The sequence below is a fragment of the Panthera pardus genome, unplaced genomic scaffold (genome assembly GCF_024362965.1).
Source record: "Panthera pardus isolate Hobbes unplaced genomic scaffold, ASM2436296v1 HiC_scaffold_7, whole genome shotgun sequence".
Classification (NCBI taxonomy): Eukaryota; Metazoa; Chordata; class Mammalia; order Carnivora; family Felidae; genus Panthera; species Panthera pardus.
Genome location: NW_026527002.1, coordinates 26509547 through 26526195, shown reverse-complemented (window position 1 = coordinate 26526195; position 16649 = coordinate 26509547).

The window sequence follows — 16649 nt, the reverse complement described above, 5'->3', positions numbered from 1 at the left end:
GCCAAATATCATATTGTTTATTCCTCTGCACAGGTTTTCATTTTTCCATTCATCGTGCTGCATTCACACATAAATATACATAGTTTGGCAAGTGGTTTCAGATGTTTCTTAACTCCAGTATCTTCTCAAGCATATTAATTTTCACAGTAGTGGTTTTATAAAGAATTAATTTAAGAGATTTAAAATAATATTTCTTTGGCATTTATACAGGTTATTCTCTGGACCTGTGATGCCTTGCCACCTTTAGTTTTTTGCTTGCATCTGGGTGTTTACTGCATGAATATATGCACAATTATTGTCATCAAAATCCTCAAAATGTGACTTTACATGAAAGGTGACCATCATCTTTAATATTGTTTGAAATGTATTCCTCCTGGACTAAAGTACTTAAACGTGCACTTTTTTTTCAGGAAATATAATTATGAGTTTGCAGTTTTCATCATTTTGTCATGCATACACTATGAAATTCATAATTACTCAAATAACATTTTATAAATCAATTGTAACTTTAGCATCAAAAATTTAGTGAAAATATATATATATTTTTCAAAATCACAGGTATAAGGAATACTAAGAGTTGATGTATTTAAGTCTAAATTTTCCCAGATCATAGTCTTGGGTAGTATCATTGCTTTTTCTTGGCCATGATCATGAGTCCAATTAAGCCCCTTAAAACTTACAAAAAAAAAAGTAAAGAAAAGGTGTAGATACCAAGAAGTAGTTTTTTTGGTGGACTAGTAAAGGAAGGGCTACAGCGAAAGTCTCTTTATTCTCTTAAAGCTGATGAGTACTCAACACAAAAGCCCGGAAACAAGAAGGTATGGTGAAGAAACAGGATTTTTGCCCAGAAAAAATAATGCAAAAATTTCAAACATTATGTAAACTAGAAAAGGGAGATGGATTACCTATTGCTTTAAAATATCGACTGACACTATAAGAAGCAAGTTGTGTAAGAAATAGCCATTTTTAATCAGTGGAAAGTAATCTAGCAATCTGCTAAAGTGATAAGCAGGAAAAGAAAATGTTGCAGGCTTCCATCGTGGAAGTCAATAAAACAATTAAATGCAGTGCCATGACTCATAGCTTAGGAATGGATGTATCATGGAAATAGCTTTTTCTTTTTTAATGTAAAATGTTGCCTTCCTCTCCTCTTGCAAAAATTAGCTAAATATAAATGCTTATTTTCATCACACCTAAAGTGAGTGCCACAACCTCAAGGTAGAATGTAATAACGTGATTGAGCCTTGTTACATAAAGTGGAAAGACTTAATCACTTATGATACCTGGCCATATTGGGTCCTATCCCCTAGCCTAATCTGTGACATTTAAGTGTGTGTGTGTGTGTGTGTGTGTGTGTGTGTGTGTGTGTGTGAGAGAGAGAGAGAGAGAGAGAGAGAGAGAGGGAATGAAAGACAGAGAAAGAGACCAGAGACAGAGACAGAGACAGACAGACATTAGTAGCAATGAACTTTCTATCACACTTACATATGTGCGCACACACACACACACACACACACACACACACAATTTCCATACTCTATTTGGTTCATTTTTGTTCCTTACAATTTTTGGATAAATGGATAGAAGCTTTAACGCATAGAAACATAATATTGTTTTTGAAACAGACACATACAAAACCAAATTAAAATTTAAATGCTATTGTTTTTTAAAGCACCAACTACTGACAACATAATCAATTGCCTTCCAGAGACAACTCTATGGGAAAGTCAACACCAAAAGCCAAGCAACCACATCAACAAAAGACAGGGTAAATTTGAAGTCATCTTGCATTTATCGATTCTGTTTTGTTTGGAGAAGCACAGACAATATTTTTGCAATGCAATGGACTCAAATATGTGAGCCCCACTATACTCCCTGAAACTTTAAGGACATTCTTGCTATTAAAATAATAAAGTAAGTGTGGAGATTTTCTCAGTAACAGTGTTATAATCTCCTTCTAAAAATTATTACATCAGTACCAAGGACAACAGCGATTAATGAAAATGCTTTTTAAAACAAATATCTTTTCATTAGCACAACAAAATGCACAATATTTCTAATTAGAAAAGATTTACCAAAATGGAAGATTAATTATATCAAATAAAATTAAGTAAAAAATGTTTAATTATTTAAGACAGTACTTTGATTCCATCACAGTTTATCATAATTCTCTTATTTAACTAACACAAAATGTAAGTTTTGTATACTGGTAAAATGCAAGTTAATTTGGATTTCTTTATCAATATGAAAAGATATGATATATGTAAAATGTCTAATTTTTAATAGAAATGACATGATCTGCATGCGTGATCAACATAAAAGAACACTTAGCCTTTTCTGCTTATAAGAACATAGAATCCTGGGCTGTGGGTGACAGCTAATTTCCTCTAGTCCTCTGTTGCGCTACACCTATTGATGCATGATGATCTTCAAGTATTATTGGAAAAAAAAGTTAGGCATAAGCATGAAAAGAATAAAAAACAAAGCTATCAATTTTAGGCTAATTAAAACAAAGCAGCTGAAAATGCACTCCTGCCATGGAAGAAAAAAGTGCATAATGGTGGCCTAACCGTTTTGCATGAAAAACAGACTATCACACACAACCAAAAATGTGTTATAAAGTACAGATGTTCCCTTAGATTAGAAAAATAAAGTTTGCTTTTAGCATATGTAAGCATACCATATGGAATTCATTTTCATCACTTCGATGCTTTTAAAAAATCTTGAACAAATACTTTGGGAGTTTGATATGGAGATGTAAAAATCTCTAATGTATGTTTTTATTCTTTAGTATTAGAAGAGTTCAAGGCAATAATTTAGGAACTTAATACTGACTGGTATAGCTAGAAACCAAACGATGCAAAGTATAAAATTTCTCCACTTTTTTTTTTCATGGTTATATGTCTTTTTACTATTCCTTTTTTTTTTTTTTGCATGTAAAGCCTCCTGTGTATATAAATTAACTACCACATTTTAGTTGATACATTCTTTTCATTGACTATTCTTAGTTCATTCCCATAACTTTGAAATCTCTTTTCCAAGAATCCTCACAGCCTATTTGTCTTTTCTCCCATTTTCACGACATTTTTTTCTTTATTGTTTTACTTTGTAATCTACATAGTTGTTTTCCCTCAAGACATGTTGGAAAAAATGTATATGCTAAACACTAACATGTACATAGATATTTCTAATGTGCTAATATTTGTTTTTTCTTATTTTCCTATTTTTCTAATGTTGCCTGTGGCAGTACAGTTAAAAGCATATCACTATTGTTTTGTTCATTAAAATCACCTAATTTATTTACACATTAGCATATTTAATTAAAATCTTTCCATTCCATCGAATTTCACTTTGAAAAATGCTTAAATTTTTTTCAGCTGGTTATTTTCCCTGGCATCTTCCCCTGTAAGCCTCTGCTAAGTCATATCTCTTTCATGAAGGATGAAGAATTTTACAAAACAGATGAACATAAGGAAAGGGAAAGAAAAATAATATAAAAACAAGGAGGGGGACAAAGCATAAGAGACTCATAAATATGGAGAACAAACAGAGGGTTGCTGGAGGGGTTGTGGGAGGAGGGATGGGCTAAATGGGTAAGGGGCATTAAGGAATCTACTCCTGAAATCATTGTTGCACTACACGCTAGCTAATTTGGATGTAAATTAAAAAAATAAAATTAAAAAAGAAAAGAATTTTTCTAGCTTTTTAAAAAAAATTTTAACGTTTATTTTTGACAAAGAGAGAGACAGAGCTTGAGTGGGGGAGGGGCAGAGAGAGAGAAGGAGACACAGAACCCAAAGCAGGCTCCAGGCTCTGAGCTGTCATCACAGAGCCCAATGCGGGGCTCAAACTCACAGACCACGAGATTATGACCTGAGTCAAAGTCGGATAGATGCTCAACAGACTGAGCCACTCAGGCACCCCAGAATTTTTCTAACTTTCCACGTAAGGAAAAGAGATTCACATTATTGGTACATATAGGCTTCCAAGTTGCAGTGACAGAAAAAAACACCACTTTCTGTGTTTTTATTTCCCCAAAGTGTCTTCTGTGTTATGAGTGTGTTTAGTCCTTGGACCTGGATCACTGAATCAAAATTTTTAGAATTCCTTTCCATAAAAATAATCTAGGTAGCTTCTTTAAAAATGCCAAATATAGATCTACTTCCTGATGATTCTAATTTGAGAGGGGTAAATGGGATCTTTTTTTTTACATATGTGATTTTGGGACATCTGGGTGGCTTAGTCTTTTAAGTGGCCAACTCTTGATTTTGGCTCAGGTCATGATCTCCCAGTTACTGGGATCAAGCCCTGTGCTGTCATTGCAGAGCCTTCTTGGGATTCTCTCCTTCCTTCTCTCTCTGCCCCTCCCCTACTCACAAGTGCAGATGCACAGGAATGTTCTCTGTCTCTCTCTACCCCTACCCCACTCGCATGTTCTCTCTCTCTCTCAAAAATAAATAACATTAAACAAAAGAGTCCATATGTGATTATAATGGATGTCACTTGAAAGACACTTTGACAAACACTGAAATGAATGGAAGGATGCACTTTGAAGCTTATATTTTCATACAGGCAGTAATCTTTATACTTGAGTTCCCAAGTAATGTTTCTCTTTATCTTGGCTTTTCTTCTTGTGTACATCCAACATCAGTAGTATCACTGAATCCTGAAGACAATGGCCTCGAAAGGTAAGCCAACATATAATTTATGCTCTGCTCATGTAGATGATACAGAAAATGTTTACATATACACTGATAATTGCACAGTGATTTTATTTTGTAGATGCAGGCTGGTGTTCTGGAAATTATACTAAAACTTGAGACTTCATGTTTAATTTCCAGATATTTAGATTTTGTTAATGAATTTGTTTTTTATCAATTATTCCCAATTGAGCTGTGAAAAAATTATCACTCTTACTTATAAAAATAAACACACTTTCAAGTATTTAACATTGGAAATACATTGCCCACACAGGAGAAAAGTAAACAGCTCTGTCAGCTTTTGCTTTCTTCCCTTGGAAATTCATCTTCCCCTTGAGATTTTCTAGCTTGGATTGCTGTGATCACCAGAGACTAAACCCCATGGATTCTCAGCTTCTTCTTCCAAGGAGCTGGTTAAGCACAGAATTTATAAAAGATGAAATATAAAGCAAATAAATAGCACAAATAGCCAAGAGTACAATTTGCATTATTGCTGATGCAAACAAGGGCAGAATATAAATCTTTCTGATACGTTACAACCTAGGACAGGTTGGTCTGTAACAGTTCTAGTTTATACCAGTGTGATTATTAATGGTTCTTTCTTTCAATCTCAAGTGTCCTTTTTAGGGTGATCAATCACATGGTTTCCCTACCTATGGACAACTTTGAATCCACCTCCTGTTTTATATTTCCCTGTAGATTCTCATTGTGTATCTGGCAGTTGGCCCCTATGTAGAAGAACCGATTTTATTTTCATGGTTCATGAAATATAGACCTTTATAGAGTTATACTCCCTTTGAAATCAAGACTAAGAGAACAATTTAGACTCTCTGACAGTCCTATTATCTTGCCCATTCTGTTCTGGTTTCTCTTATACAATAAATACGAATTTGGTGATTGACTTTAGAAAGTGACTTGGTTTGTTAGTTAACCAGTAGAAAATGAATACCTTATTTATACAATAAACAAAATATCTGCATGAAATAAAGCTAAAGTGGCTGAAGCATAATGACCAATAAGGGAGGAAAAGGAGTGAATTTGAGAGTGAAGAGCCAGATCCTGTAGGCTTTTTATGGATAATAAGGAGTTGGTCTTATTGTGAAAGGAATCCATTAAAGGACTTAGGGAAATAACACATCTCATAAATTAGGCTGTAGAAGATGGTGCTTAAATTAGTGTGGTAGCAATGAAAATAAGAAGTGGGCTTATAACTATTTTGATGATACAGTTATTGAGGTTTGTGGAAGAGTGAATATAGTAAAAGCATGGAAAAACTAAGTCAATAGGACTTCCAATGAGATAGTTGGTTTGGGATAGAAAAGAATTCAGGAGTTCTCTTTTGATCTCATTGCTTTTGATATACCTGTTAGAGATCATGCAGAGAGAATATCAAAAACATAGTTGACTGTATAGATTGGGTGTTCCAGAGATAGGTTAGGACTGAGAGATAAAGACTTGGATGTCATTGGCATTACAGCAATTATTTTTGACTCTCTTCCAGGGTTGGATTTACCACTCAGTCATCAAACATTGTGCAGAGAGCTCATAGCTCTGGTGTATTCTTTTCCTATTCTCTGTTTCTTTAAACACACCACACTGCACCACAGTAAGCTTCCCTTTTGTTCTAATAAATAGAATAAAAATAAGTACATTGTCAAATAATAAATTTATACATGTTAATTACTTTAAAGAAATGGTCATTCATCTGTACTCCCTTCAAATAGACTGACTAGATCACCAAATATTCTCTATTCCCATTTTGTGGGACATATGTGTATATGGACTCATGGTCTAGGCATGCTTCATGTTGACAACAAGTTGTCTACTTTCTTGTTTTCCTGGGCGACCTAAAACTTAATGCTTAGTAAAAGTTGGTTATACTTTTTAAAAAATTTTTCTTCTGACAGTGTTAGTAGTTATCTATAACAATCTAATTGATTTAAATTAGATTAAATCTAATGTTTAATAGAATAATGCTACATAAATATGAAATAAGATTTGGATTTTTTTTATAACTTTTGTTGACATTTATTCATTTTTGAGAGACAGAGAGCAAGCAGGAATGGGGCAGAGAGAGAGGGAGACACAGAATCCAAACCAGGCTCCAGGCTCTAGGCTCTGAGCTGTAGGCACAGAGCCCGATGTGGGGCCTGTACTCACAAATGGTGAGATCATGACCTGAGCCATAGTTGGATGCTTAACCAAATGAACCACCCAGGGTCCCTTAGAATTGGATATTTGAAATTTAAATTTAATGGCTTGAAATAATTCAATGTAGGTTATTAACTCAAAAATTATTACTGTTAAATTAGATGTGGACAAAAAAGTAATAAAAACTGATACATAGTAAAGAACTAAAATTGCTTTACAGGTGTCTAAATTCTTGTTCCACATTAAAGAGAGACCAAATGTCCATCAGCTAATGAATGGATAAAGAAGGTGTGCTGGATATATACAATTGACTATTACTCAGCCATCAAAAGTAATGAAATCTTTCATTTGCAACAACATGGATGGAACTAGAATGTATTATGCTAAGTGAAATAAGTCCATCAGAGAAAGACAAATACCATAAGATTCCACTATATGCGGAATTTAAGAAGCAAAACAGATGGACATATGGGAAGGGAGGAAAAAAGAGAGAGAGAAGGAAACAAACTATAAGAGATTCTTAACAATAGAGAACAAACTAAGGGTTGATAGAGAGGGAGGTGGGCAGAAGGATGGGTTAAATGGGTGACAACTACGAAGGAGGGCACTTGTGATGAGCACTGGGTGTTGTATATAAGTGATGAATCACTAAATTCTTCTCCTGAAATGATTTAATGTTTATATTTATTTTTGAGACAAAGAGAGAGCATGAGTGGAAGAGGGGCAGAGAAAGAGGGAGACACAGAATCTGAAGCAGGCTCCAGGCTCCGAGCTGTCTGCACAGAGCTTGATGTGATGCTGGGCTCAAACCCATGAACTGTGAGATCATGACCTGAGCCGAAGTTAGACCCTCAACTGACTGAGCCACCCAGGCGCCCCTACACTATATTCTAACTAACTGGAACTTAAATAAAAACTTTAAAAAAACCTAAAAAAATAAAGAAACTGATAATAATACTCATAGTTAATGCATCATTTATAGTTTATGCAAGAGCAACAGCTCAGAAATGAGTATAAGCCAGAACTAGACTAAAAGAAGACTGGCCTTATATCAAAAGATTGATAAATCAATACATATATCCATGTTTTAAATTGAAGCTGTTTAATGTATACATGTATCATTTTTTTAATCAGTTTTTTTATGTTTATCTGCTTTAATTGACCGTTTTTTAGGTCTGACTACTGCCCCAACAATATCATGATATTTTTTCTGGAACTTCAAGAATTGTTTGGATGGCACTGCTAATCTCTAAACTTAAAAAAGAAAAACTTTTTAAAAAACTATAAATAAAAATGTTTTAAAGGATAGGTCTTTCACACATCCTAAAAGCATGTATTGCAAATACCACTATCTATTCAGCGCTGAGTATCTAATCTAATTGCCCTATATTTTGTTACATTTGTTCACGTTCATTGACTCCAGACTATTCTCTCCCACTTACTGCAAAACCCATTGTAGTCCAGCAGCTATGGGCATTGCTTTTGCTAAGAACACCAATTACACTTGCAATATTTATCTAATGTGATATTTATCACATGCAGAGTATGACAATTCTCTTCTTAAATGTTCTGTCTTCATTTTCAGCGACAGTTTTGGCTCCTGCTTTTACTTCTACCTCTCTGGATGCACATTGAGGATTTTCTTCCTGCCTCTTAAATGTTAGTAATCAACAGATTCTTACACCCTACATACATCTTGTTTCTTTTCCCGACCACATACCCCATTCTTCTAGACTCATGGTTTCACCTGTTATCAATATGCTGATGTGTCCTACTGCAAACAAGGCTAGGTTTATATATAGCGCAATAAATAGCCTTGACCATCCTACTACCTATTTACCATGGTACATGGATGTCATATGGGATCTGAAACTGAAAGAAAACAATATATAAATGTATGCGGAAATGAATATGGTTATGGATAGTTAAGACACTCCTTAAGACTTCAAGAACACAAGAGGATAGAAAATAAGTTTTTTATTAACTTGTTTGATTTTTTATTTTTTTAAAATTTACATCCAAATTAGTTAGCATATAGTGCAACAATGATTTCAGGAGTAGATTCCTTTGTGCCCCTTACCCATTTAGCCCATCTCCCCTCCCACAACCCCTCCCATAACCCTCAGTTTGTTCTCCATACTTATGAGTCTCTTCTATTTTGTCCCCCTCTCTGTTTTTATGTTATTTTTTTCCCTTCCCTTATGTTCATTTGTTTTGTCTCTTAAAGTCCTCATATGAGTGAAGTCATATGATTTTTGTCTTTCTCTGACTAATTTCACTTAGCATAATACCCTCCAGTTCCAACCACGTAGTTGCAAATGGCAAGATTTCCTTCTTTTTGACTGCCGACTAATAATCCATTGTGTATATATATACCACATCTTCTTTATCCATTCATCCATCGATGGACATTTGGGCTCTTTGCATACTGTGGCTATTGTTGATAGTGCTGCTATAAACATGGGGGTGCATGTGTCCCTTCGAAACAGCACACCTGTATCCCATGGATAAATGACTACTAGTGCAATTGCTGAGTCATAGGGTAGTTCTATTTTTAGTTTTTTGAGGAACCTCCATACTGTTTTCCAGAGTGGCTGCACCAGCTTGCATTCCACCAACAATGCAAAAGAGATCCTGTCTCTCCACATCCTCGCCAACATCTGTTGTGGCCTGAGTTGTTAATGTGAGCCATTCTGACAGGTATAAGGTGGTATCTCATTGTGGTTTTGATTTGTATTCCTCTGGTGATCAGTGATGTTGAGCATTTTTTCATGTGTCGATTGGCCATCTGGATGTCTTCTTTGGAGAAGTGTCTATTCATATCTTTTGCCCATTTCTTCACTGGATTCTTTGTTTTTTGGGTGTTGAGGTTGATAAGTTCTTTATAGATTTTGGATACTAACCCTTTATCTAATATGTCATTTGCAAATATCTTCTCCCATTCTTTCAGTTGCCTTTTAGTTTTGCTGATTGTTTCCTTCGCTGTGCAGAAGCTTTTATTTTGATGAGGTCCCAGGAGTTCATTTTTGCTTTTGTTTCCCTTGCCTCCAGAGATGTGTTAAGTAAGAAGTTGCTGCAGCCAAGATCAAAGAGATTTTTGCCTGCTTTCTCCTTGAGGATTTTGATGGCTTCCTGTCTAACATTAAGGTCTTTCATCCATTTTGAGTTTATTTTTGTGTATGGTGTAAGAAAGTGGTCCAGGTTCATTCTTCTGCATGTCGCTGTCCAGTTTTCTCAGCACCACTTGCTGAAGAGATTATCTTTATTCCATTGGATACTCTTTCCTGCTTTGTCAAAGATTAGGTGGCCATACGTTTGTGGGTCCATTTCTGGGTTTCTATTCTGTTCCATTGATCTGAGTGTCTGTCCTTATGCCAGTACCATACTGTCCTGATGATTAGAGCTTTGTAGTATAGCTTGAAATCTGGGATTGTGATGCCTCCTGCTTTGGTTTTCTTTTTCAAGATTGCTTTGGCTATTCAAGGTCTTTTCTGGTTCCATCCAAATTTTAGGATAATTTGTTCTAGTACCGTGAAAAATGCCGGTGTTATTTTGATAGGAATTGCATTGAATATGTAGATTGCTTTGGCTAGTATCGACATTGTAACAATAATAGTTCTTCCCATCCAGGAGCATGGAATTTTTTTCCAATTTTTTGTGTCTTCTTCAATTTCTTTCATAAGCTTTCTATAGTTTTCAGTGTATACATTTTTCACCTCTGTGGTTAGATTTCTTCCTAGGTATTTTATGTTTTTTTGTGCAACTGTAAATAGAATCAATTCCTTGATTTCTCTTTCTGTCACTTCATTGTTGGTGTATAGGAATGCAACCGATTTCTGTGGGTTGATTCTATATCCTGCAACTTTGCTGAATTCATGAATCAATTCTAGCAGTTTTTTGGTGGAATCTTTTTGGGTTTTCCATATAGAGTATCATGTCATCTGTGAAGAGTGAAAGTTTGACCTCCTCCTGGCCGATTTGGATGCCTTTTACTTCTTTGTGTTGTCTGATTACAGAAGCTAAGACTTCCATTACTATGTTGAATAACAGTGGCGAGAGTGGACATCCCTATCTTGTTCCTGACCTTAGGGAGAAAGCTCTCAGTTTTTCCCCATTGAAGATGATATTAGCGTTGTGTTGTTCATATATGGCTTTTATGATCTTGAGGTATGCTCCTTCTATCCCTACTTTCTTGACGGTTTTTTTCAAGAAAGAATGTTGTATTTTGTCAAATGTTTTCTCTGCATCTATTGAGAGGATCCTATGGTTCCTGTCCTTTCTTTTATTGATGTGATGAATCACATTAATTGTTTTGCAGATGTTGAACCAGCCCTACATCCCAGGTATAAATCAACTTGGTCGTGGTGAATAATTTTTTTAATGTATTGTTGGAGCCGGTTGGCTAATATCCTGTTGAGGATTTTTGCATCCATGTTCATCAGGGAAATTGGTCTATAGTTCCCCCTTTTAGTGGGGTCTCTGTCTGATTTTAGGATCAAGGTAATGCTGGCTTCATAGAAAGAATTTGGAAGTTTTCCTTCATTTCTCTTTTTTGGAAAGAGCTTCAAGAGAATAGGTGTTAACTCTTCCTTAAATGTTTGGTAGAATTGCTCTGGAAAGCCGTCTGACCCTGGACTCTTGTTTTTTGGCATATTTTTGATTACTAATTTGATTTCCTTACTGGTTATGGGTCTGTTCACATTTTCTATTTCTTCCTGTTTCAGTTTTGGTAGTGTATATATTTCTAGGAATTTGTCCATTTCTTCCAGATTGCCCATTTTATTGGCATATAATTGCTCATAATATTCTCTTATTATTGTTTTTATTTCTGCTGTGTTGGTTGTGATCTCTCCTCTTTCATTCTTGATTTTATTCATTTGGGTCCTTTCCTTTTTCTTTTTGATCAAAGTGGCTAGTGATTTATCCCTTTTGTTAATTCTTTCAAAGAACCAGCTTCTGGTTTCATTAATCTATTCTACTGTGGGTTTTGTTTGTTTGTTTGTTTGTTTTGGTTTCAATAGCATTAATTTCTCCACTAATCTTTATTATTTCCTGTCTTTTGCTGGTTTTGGGTTTTATTTGCTGTTCTTCTTCCAGCTCCTTAAGGCGTAAGGTTAGGTTGTGTATCTGTGATATTTATTCCTTCTTTAGGAAGCCCTAGATTGCTATAGACTTTCCTCTTATGACTGCCTTTGCTGCGTCCCACAGGTTTTGGGTTGTGGTGTTATCATTTTCATTGACTTCCATTTACTTTTTATTATCCTCTTTAACTTCTTGGTTGGCCCATTCATTCTTTAGTAGGATGTTCTTCAGTCTCCAAGTATTTGTTACCTTTCCAAATTTTTTCTTGTGGTTGATTTCAAGTTTCATAGCACTGTGGTCTGAAAATATGCACACTATGATCTCGATTGGTTTGTACTTACTTAGGGCTCATTTGTGTCCCAGTATATGGTCTATTCTGGAGAACGTTCCATGTGCACTGGAGAAGAATGTATATTCTGCTGCTTAAGGATGAAATGTTCTGAATATATCTGTTAAGCCCATCTGGTCCAGTATGTCATTCAAGCCATTGTTTCCTTGTTGATTTTTTGCTTAGATGATCTGTCCATTGCTGTGAGTGGGGTGTTGAAGTCTCCTACTATGATGGTATTACTATCGAGGAGTTTCTTTATGTTTGTGAATAATTGATTTACATATTTGGGTACTGCCATATTTGTTGCATAAATGTTTACAATTGTTAGGTCTTCATGGTGGATAGACCCCTTGATTATGATATAATGCCCTTCTGCATCTGTTGATACTGTCTTTATTTTAAAGTCTAGATTGTCTGATACAAGTATGGCTACTCTGGCTTTCTTTTGTTGACTATTAGCATGATAGATGGTTCTCCATGTTCTCATTTTCAATCTGAAAGTGTCTTCAGGTCTAAAGTGGGTCTCTTGTAAACAGCATATAGATGGATCTTGTTTTCATATCCATTCTGTTACCCTGTTTTTTTATTGGAGCATTGAGTCCATTGATGTTTAGAGTGAGTACTGAAAGATATGAATTTATTGTCATTATGATGCTTGTAGAGTTGGAGTTTCTGGTGGTTTTCTCTGCTCCTTTCTAATCTTTGTTGCTTTTGTTATGTATGTATTTATGTATGTATGTATGTATGTATGTGTGTGTGTATATATATATATGTGTGTGTGTGTGTGTGTGTACATACACACACACACACACACACATATATATGTATATATATATATATATATATATATATATATATATATATATAGTTTCATCTTTTCTCCCCTCAGAGGGTACCAGTTAAAATTTCTTGCAGGGCTGGTTTAGTGGACACAAACTCCTTTAATTTTTGTTTGTCTGGGAAACATTTTATCTCTCCTTATATTTTCAATGAAAGCCTTGATGGGTAAAAAATTCTTGTCTGCATGTTTTTCTGATTCAGCACATTGAATATATCCTGCCACTCCTTTCTGGCCTGCCATGTTTCTGTGGATAGGTCTGCTGCAAATCTGATCTGTCTTCCCTTGTATGTTAGGGACTTTTTTTCTCTTGCTGCTTTCATGGTTCTCTCCTTGCCTGAGTATTTTGTGAATTTGACTGTCATATGCTTTGTTGATGGTCGGTTTTTATTGAATCTAATGGGGGTCCTCTGTGCTTCTTGGATTTTGATATCTGTCTTTTCCCAGGTTAGTAAAGTTTTCCACTATGATTTGCTCACATAACCCTTCAACCCCTATTTCTCTCCCTTTCTCTTCTGGGACCCCTATGATTCTGATGTTGTTCCTTTTTAATGAGCCACTGATTTCTCTAATTCTTAAATCATGCTCTTTTGCCGTAATCTCCCTTTTTTTCTGCTTCATTATTCTCTATAAGTTTGTCCTCTATATCATTGATTCTCTGTTATGCCTCATCCATTCTTACCGCCGCTGCATCCATCCGTGATTGCAGCTCAGTTATAGCATTTTTTATTTCATTCTGACTATTTTTTACTTCTTTTATCTCTGCAGAAAGGGATTCTAATCTATTTTTGACACCAGCTAGTATTCTTATTATCGTGATTCTAGATTCTGGTTCAGACATCGTGCTTGTATCTGTGTTGGTTAAATCCCTGGCTGTTGTTTCTTCATGTTCTTTCTTTTGGGGTGAATTCCTTTGTTTTGTCATTTTGAAGGGAGAAAAGGAATTAATGAGGTAGAAAAATTAAAATTAAAATATAAAATTAAAAAATATTATAATTAAAAAATTTAAAAACACACAGACACACAAAACAAAATCTAATAAATGATGCTAGATCCTAGGTGTGTTTTGGTCTGGGTGTTGAAAGTGGTTTGACAGTTTAGAGAAAAAGGGGGGGGGGAAGGAAATCATTTGAGAATTTGAAAAAATGAATACACTGAAGTAGACTAAAATGAAATGAGGTGAGTAAAATGGAACTTGAAAAATTTACACAAAAGTAAAGAATATAGTAGGAAAACAATTAAAGAAAAATGTTTTTAATAAAAATTTAAAAAAATGAATTTTTTCTCTTTGTATTTAAGAAAAAGAAAAGAAACGAAAAAGAGAAAAAATAGAAAAAAAAAGAAATCATCTGAAAATTTGAAAGAGTGAATACACTGTAGTAGACTAAAATAAAATGATGGAAGTAAAATAAAATTTGAAAAAAATTACATAAAATCAAAAAAAATAGAAAAAAATAAAGAAAAAATATTTTTAATAGAAATTGAAAGTAAAAATGAAGTTTTTCACTTTCTGCATTCAAGAAAAAGAAAAGAAAGGAAAAAGAGAAAAAAGAAAAAGAAAGAAAACTAGGAAATAGTTTGAAAATTTGAAAAGGTGAATACACTGAAGTAGACATGATGGAAGTAAGATAGAATTTGAAAAAAATTACACAAAATAAAAAAATATACAGTCAAAAAATTTAAAGAAATATATTTTTAGTAAAAATTGAAAGTAAAAATGAATTTTTTCTCTTTCTGTGTTCAAGGAAAAGAATAATGCAAAAGAGAAAAAAAAGAAGAAAAAAGAAAGAAAAGTGAATAGGTGGACCTGCTAACAGATTGAAATAGGGCTGAAATTACTTCGTTTTCCCCTAGAGGTGAGACTATGTAGCACTTTACAGTCCATAAACTAAGTAGGTGGTGAGACTTGTGTTTTTGAAGAGGGAGGTTAGCCCAGTTGGGCGGGACTCAGTGTAATGTCTCTGTTCTCCACTAGATGGCGCTACCAACCTACTGAGGTGGAGTGTTGCAGAGCTCCTAGCTGTGTATGCGCATGTGCGGGAGCAGTGACAATGGCATCACCCAGCTACCCAGTCTCTAGCATGGGAACTCTCAGTTGCACACCCATCCACTGTCTTCAGCTTTTGTCCACTCCCTGCTTTTTCATCTCCGTGATCAGGCCCCAGGCAGTACCTCTCTCCCGAGTTTTGTCTCAGATGAGGCTGTTTTCCCCAGCCCCTTACTTCTGAAAGGCTGCGGCTTTGACCCGTTCCTCCTCTCTGTGGGAGGGTCTCACCGAGCAATGGCTGAAGGCTGGCTGCATCCAGGAACACCTGCTGGAACCTGCTGCTGCTGGTGCCCCAAGACTGCAGCCAGGTGGCCAGCCTGCCCCGGAAAAATTTCGCGAGATAGTACAGCAGCAGCTTTTCAGGGATTATGGAAAATCACAACACACATCTGGCACCAGGCTTCAGCCTTAAGGACCTTGTTCCAGCACCAGCGAATGTGGCCATCCTCTGGGGTCTTCTGTGACGAGGTGGCTTCAACAGTCTCTGCCAAATGTCTTCCAGCAGTGGAACCGCTTTTTCCCGTGTGGCCCGAGAACCTCCTGGACCCCACTCTGTTCCTGGGGATTCTCCCTTCCCACCAGAGCACCACCAGGTATCGAACTGTGGAGTTGTAGCCTTTGCACTCCCCTTGTTTACAGTCTTAATGGAATTTAAACCCTCTCCTTTCTCCCTTTTTAGTTTAGTCCCCGTGGCTGTTTCCAATTTTCCACTTTCTCTCCAGCTGCTTTTGGGGAAGTGTGCTTTTCCCATATTCTCCCCCCGCCCCAGTCTCCATCCTCTCTCTGCCTGCAAAGGCGGCTCCCTGCCTGCCACCGGATTCTCTCTCCCCAAGTTCACTCTCTGCGCCATGTACCTGCTAAATTCTGTGGTTCAGGTTGTGCAGATTGCTGTGTTGATCCTCCTATCAGTTTTCTAGGTGTGTAGGATAGTTTAGTGTTGGTCTGGCTGTATTTCATGGACGTGAGACACACAAAAACCTCCCATGCTGTCAAGGGAAAATAATTTTTAATTATAAAATATTAAAATTTAGAATTTTTATTTATCCAAGGGCAACATTAACATGAAAATGCAAGCCACTGAATGTAAGAAGGTATTTCAAATACATTTATCGAGCAAGCAATTGACATCCTAAGTGTACTAATAACTCCTACAAATCAACATTAACACCAGAAATTCAATATTTTTAAAATTTAATTTTTCTTTATTTTAGAGAGAGAAAGTGCAAGTGGGGGAGAGGGGCAGAGGGAGAGAGAGAGAATCTCATGCAGGCTCCATGTTGAGCATGGAGCCTAACACAGGGCTCAATCCTAAGACTGTGAGATCATGACCTAATCCAAAATCAAGAGTTGGGCATTCAACCAATTGAGCCACCCAGGCGCCCCGGCAATTCAATATTTTAGATGGGCAAACCACCTCAACAGGCATTTCACAAAAAACCAACAACATGAAAATGTGCTCATTAGCAATCAAGGAGATGCATATCAATACTAGTAGCTACA